This window comes from Leptodactylus fuscus, chromosome 11, assembly GCF_031893055.1.
Source record: "Leptodactylus fuscus isolate aLepFus1 chromosome 11, aLepFus1.hap2, whole genome shotgun sequence".
In the NCBI taxonomy this organism is placed as follows: Eukaryota; Metazoa; Chordata; class Amphibia; order Anura; family Leptodactylidae; genus Leptodactylus; species Leptodactylus fuscus.
In genome coordinates this window covers 50173843-50180320 of record NC_134275.1, presented here as the reverse complement: position 1 = coordinate 50180320, position 6478 = coordinate 50173843, and positions in this window count along the sequence as shown.

Here is a 6478-nt window from a genome sequence, read left to right as displayed (position 1 = left end):
AGCTGCCCCCCCCCCCCTTCCCATATGACCGGCCTTAAGAAGATAACTAGTAGTCTATGATCGGCCTCGAGTCTCCAGGATTTTACCCTAAACTGCTAAACTGGGGCACAAGGTTCCCAGACAATAAAAATCTGAACTTATTTATTCCATAAAGATGGAGTCATTTCGCCTCCCAAGAAAAAATGATCTAGACAACACACATTCCCCAAAATGATGGGTTTAACCCTTTAATGACATCGGGTTGTTTGTACAGTAATGCTCAGTAAGGGGGCGTTCACACTACCGTCGGTGTCCGACATGTAGTGTCCGCTCCTAGTGTCCGCTCAAAATCTGTCACGGTCATTAGGAGCGGACACTAGATGTGTCCGTGACACCTGTCATTCATCTCAATGGGCATCGGGTGCGTTCTTTTGCACTCCGTGCCCGTCCTTCCCTGTCCGCAAGTGAAGATGTCCGACTTCTCAAGCGGACAGAAGAACCCAGGGTTTTTCTGTCCGCTTGAGAAGTCAGACATCTTCACTTGCGGACAGGGTAGGACGGGCACGGAGTGCAAAAGAACGCACCCGATGCCCATTGAGATGAATGACAGGTGTCACGGACACATCTAGTGTCCGCTCCTAATGACCGTGACAGATTTTGAGCGGACACTAGGAGCGGACACTACATGTCGGACACCGACGGTAGTGTGAACGCTCCCTAACTATTTTCATATTCCCCTCCCCCTTCCTTCCAAAATTCAGTTTTTTTTATTTTCCTGTCCCCATCACTATGTGAGCGCTTATTCATGTACTTTCATTCACCTCCATTTTGGGTACATATAATGTTTTATTTTTTGCATTTTTACATCACAGCGTTCACTCTGTATTATATATGACTCGGCAGCTTAGTCCGGTGGGACGTTACGATAATATAATAATAAATTTCATTTATATAGCGCCAACATATTCCGCAGCGCTGTACAATTTGTAGGGTTCAAATACAGACAGAAAGATGCATTACAAAGAAAGTCATTTCATACAATGGGACTGAGGGCCCTGCTCGCAAGAGCTTACAATCTATGAGGTAGAGGGGGTGACACAAGAGGTAGCAGGGGCGGCATTGCTTATGCAGAGGTCAGACACTTTCGTAATAGAGGTGACTGTCATTACATAAACATAAAACTTTATGAGCCGTCAACAGTCGTGTCCTTTAACATGTGGATGGAGCTTGGACCTATAAATTAGCATGAGATGACAACATATCATGTGGGGAAATGTGGGAGCGGGAACAGAGGAGGCTTAAGGGTTTACGTTAGAAATTGTGATAGGCCGGTCTGATAAGATGTGTCTTTAGTTTGCGTTTGAAACTGTAGAAATTGGGAGTTAATCTGATTGTCCGGGGTAGAGCATTCCAGAGAAGTGGTGCAGCTCGGGAGAAGTCTTGTATACGAGCGTGGGAGGTTCTGATAATAGAGGATGTAAGTGTTAGGTCATTGAGTGAACGGAGAACACGGGTTGGGCGGTAGACAGAGATGAGGGAGGATATGTAGGCATGTGCGGCATTATGGAGAGCCTTGTGGATGAGGGGGATAACTTTATATTTTATTCTATAATGAATAGGCAGCCAATGTAGCGACTGGCACAGACCGGAGGCATCGCTGTAAGCGTCTAGACTGATAGATGAGCCTGGCCACTGCATTCAGAATAGATTGTAGAGGGGAGAGATTAGTGAGGGGAAGACCGATTAGTAAGGAGTTACAGTAGTCAAGGCGAGAATGAATCAGAGAGACAATAAGTGTCTTTAGTGTATCACTGGTAAGGAAAGGGCGTATTCTGGAGATATTTTTGAGGTGGAGGTGACATGAATGTGCGAGTGATTCAGCATGAAGGGTAAAGGAAAGGTCTGCGTCAAACATGACCCCGAGGCAGTGGGCCTGCTGCCTAGGAGTTATAGTAAGGCCTGAGACTGCAATGGATATATCAGGGACAGATTTGTTAGATGGTTTGAAACAGTAGTAGTTCAGTCTTAGAGAGATTTATGCAAAGAAGAAAAAAATGTCTCAGCCCGTATTACAAAAATGATAAATGTCTCTTACTGTTAATGCAGGAGTAGTAGGTGCTTGTAGTCATCCGGATGCCTGGGACGTCATGTCCGGCACAGACACAATAGAAGCAGCAAATTGAAGTAGTCTCAGCACGCCAGATGATACGTTTGTTTTTTTTTTAAATTCCAAATTTTATTGTGGAGATATGCTCCAAGTTAAAAATATATATATATTGTTCTTGGAAAAGCAACCGGTGGATATGTCCTTATGCAGACGGGACAGAAGGACGAGTAAGCCAAAGTAGGCTTACCCGTCCTTCTGTCCCGTCTGCACAAGGACATATCCACCGGTTGCTTTTCCAAGAACAATATATATATATTTTTAACTTGGAGCATGTCTCCACAATAAAATTTGGAAAAAAAAACGTAACATCCGGCGTGCTGAGACTACTTCAATTTGCTGCTTCTTAGAGAGATTTAGTTTCAGATAGAGCGAGGACATGATATTAGAGACAGCACTGGTGTTCTGTATGAGTACAGGGGTGATCATGGGAAGATGTGTATAATTGGGTGTCATCAGCATAAAGATGGTACCTGAAGCCAAATCTGGCGATGGTTTGTCCAATGGGGGCTGTGCAGAGAGAAAAGCAGGGGGCCTAGGACCGAGCCCTGAGGAACCCCAACAGCAAGGGAAAGAGGGGAGGAAACAGAGCCCGCAAATGATACACTGAAAGTGCGGTCTGAGAGATAAGAGGAGAACCAGGAGAGCGCAGTGTCGTTGAGGCCGACTGAGCGGAGCATAGTGAGGAGATGGTCAACAGTGTCAAAAGCTGCAGAGAGGTCCAGAAGAATAAGAAGAGAGAAGTCACTATTGGATTTAGCCATTAGGAGATCATTGGAGACTTTTGTGAGAGCCGTTTCAGTAGAGTGCAGAGCGCGGAAACCAGATTGTAAGGGGTCAAGCAGAGAGTTAGCAGAGAGATAGCGGATTAGACGAGAATAGACCAGGCGTTCCAAATGTTTAGAGATGAAGGGGAGGTTAGAGACGGGTCGATAGTCAGCAGCACAGGACGGGTCCAGGGAGGGTTTTTTCAATAGTGGGGTTATAACAGCATGCTTGAAGGAGGATGGGAAGATTCCAGAAGAGAGAGAGAGGTTAAATATTTTAGTAAGGTAAGTCGTGACAGCAGGCGACAGAGATTGGAGAAGGTGTGAGGGGAAGGGGTCACTACTGCAGGTTATAGGGCGAGATGAAGAAAGTAGTTGGGAGACTTCCTCTTCTGTAACAGGTTCAAAAGATTAGAAAAGACAGTCTGAAGTGCGGTTGGTGAGGGGGTCCGTACTATGGTAGGTGATGGGATCAATGCCACCTGGGGCTAGGGCAGTAATTTCCTGACGAATCTTATCAATTTTATCATGGAAATAAGTGGCAAGGTCATCAGCACTAAGGTCTGTGAATGGCGTCCTGTGCACCTTGGGTGTGAGTAAGGAGTGAAAAGTTACGATTACAGCGTTCGCTCTGTATTATACATGACTCGGCAGCTTAGTCTGGCTCGACGTTACGATTACACGTTCACTCTGTATTATACATGACTCGGCAGCTTAGGCCGGCGTGACATTACGATTACGGCGTTCGCTCTGTATTATATATGACTCGGCAGCTTAGTCCAGCGTAACATTACGATTACGGCAATACCAGATTTATATTGGTTTTATTACATTTTATTGCATTTACTTTTAACACATCAGTTTTCTCAGCTGAAGGATTTTCCGGGGTCTCCATATTCTGACTCCTAGAACTTATTTACCGAGACAGCAGGTGATGTAATAATAACTAGGTGCTGAGCAGGAAGGGGTTAAGAACTACAAAAAGATGTCTTATGACTTTTATGCAGTTAGAACTTTTGTAAGGGGAGGGGAAGTAAAAAACTGAAGATTCTGTGGTGGAAGTCAATCAGTTACAGCTTTGGGTGGAATCTGCGGCTTTCAATCATTGTAAATGGGCACCGGTAACGATTTCACACTAATTAAGGGGTCTTTGTCTTGGTGGCCTGCAGAAAAGTTAGTTTCAGCATGTTTGGCGTGTGGAACCTCATTCACATGGCCATATTAGCGGGACAGGACTTGCTAAAAAGCAGTCACATTGTAATTGTCTGAATAATGTCTTAGGCTGAGGCCACACATTGCGGAAACGCAGTTTTTGTTCAGTTTTTTTGAGCCAAAGCCAAGAATGGAATGTGAGATTTCTAGAAGGTTCTTAGGTTTCTTCTACTTCTTTCTTCTGCTCAATCCACTCCTGACTAGAGTTTTAAAAAAAAACGCAGCACAATCGGAAATAAAAAAGCTGTGTTTCCCCAATGTGAGGCCTAAAGCTATTTTCACCCAACAGTGAACAATGGGAATTTTTTAACGGACTTCACAGGGCGCCATTAAAGAGAATCTGTCACCATCTCCACCACTTCATGTTCTTACATCCGTTAATAGTCACCGGCACACTTGGAATTTTCTGTATTGCTCCCACCACTCCTGAGCAATCATTGCTGTTAGTTTTGGTGCCTGATATGGTATCCAGCTCTGTTACGTCAGAAGGGCGGCGTGTCTCAGAGCCAGTGTCAGAGCTCAGAATCACACCCCCTTGTCTGCTCTTGTCTGATCCCAACCTCCTGACAGTATAGACACTAAAAGCACCTCAGGCACCAAAACTATCAGCAAAGATTTCTCTGGAATGGGGTTGGAGAGAGAAAATTCCAACTGTCAGTGGAGCGGGGGCTAAAAAATGATAGAAAGTTCTGGACTTGGCGGAGTCAAGAGCCTTTCATGTTTTCGGGCAAGAGAGTTCGGTGCCATTACTGATATCTCTTCACTGTCTTCTGAGAGTCTAGCTCAGGGGTTTCAAACTCAATTTATGCGGGGGCCGCTGGAGGTAGAGTCTGGGTGAGGCTGGGCCGCATCAGGTTTTCCACAAGCTATGCTCGCCGCAGTAAATTTAGCTCTGCCCAATTTTATGATGTCTCCGCCCATTCTTATTAATTTTTCATGTGCCCCTACACAGTATAATCCTCCTACAGTCACCCGTACATTATATGTCCCCACAATGTTCCCTTCCAACTGTCCCACGGTATTAAGTCCCTCTCCTGGTGCCCCAGTTTAAACTGGGGGAAACTAAAGGGGACATGAAACTGGGGCAGCTGGAGGGGGACATAAAACAGTGGGGGTAGTTGGAGGGGGGCAATAAATTAATGGCAGCTGAAGTGGGACATTAAACTGGGGGCAACTAGAAGGGGAGATTAAACTCGGGAGGCTAGACGCAGACATTAAACCGTAGGGGTAGCTGGACGGTGACAATAAACTGGAGACAACTAGAGGCAGACAGGTCCCCCTCCAGCTACTCCCACGGTTTACTGCCCCCTCCAGTTGTCCCCAGTTTAAGTGCCCCCCTTCATCTACCCCCAATTTCATCTCCCCACACCATTTCTCCCCCAGTTTGATATCCCCCTTCATTTGCCCCAATTTATGTCCTCCCTCCATCTGTCTCCAGTTTCATGTCGTCCCTCCATCAGCCCCAGTTTCATGTGCCCCCTCCATCTGCCCCCAGTTTCATGTTCCCCTTATCTGCCCCAATTTCATATCCCCCTCCATCTGCCTTATCTTCATGCTTCCCCTCATCTCTGCCCCTAGTTTCATGTTCCCCTTCCATCTGTGGCCCCAGTTTCATGTCCCCCCCCTCCATCTCTGCCCCTAAGTTACTGACACACACACACTCCACTCTGCATCTCACATTCCTCTCAGTACTACATCTCTTCATCTTCCGGCCAGCACACTAATACACACCTCCCTAGTCACGTGACATCTAACGTCACACACAGGTCCTTGAGTTTTAAACTTCAGTAGTACTAGCTTTTCACCGATCACCCCTCACTTTCTATTGCTGTTATAAGAGCGGGGGAGTGATCGGAGGAAAGTTTAAGTAAAACACTAAAGGGACATAGTGGGATATGCAGGCAGCTGCGCGGGGGCCGCAAACTATCGTCCCGCGGGCCGCAGTTGGCCCGTGGGCTGCAAGTTTGAGACCCCTGGCCTAGCTGGTCTGCAAGGAAGGTCCCTCCTGATAGTTCTGTCCATAGCCCTGTACTGTCAGAGGGGGCGCTCCCAGCCATGACGTTCCTTACAGGTTAGCATCATGGGTAAGGATCTACCCTCTGACCGGCAGCGATATCTCTGGCCCGGGGCACATGACGGGAAAGCCAAGGGAGTGCTGAGGGAGCCAGTTGACGGCTTTCTAGTGGTATCTGAACCCGCCCGAGGACAGAAATGGCCGTCTTTCTATACAATGGAAGTGAATGGAGTCTAGTGACACAACTGACAAAAGATCTCGGACTGTCACAATGTAGGCCATGTCGTATCTTCATCTGTTTCCTCCATTCAGACAAATCCATGAAATGGTTGTAAGATGGCT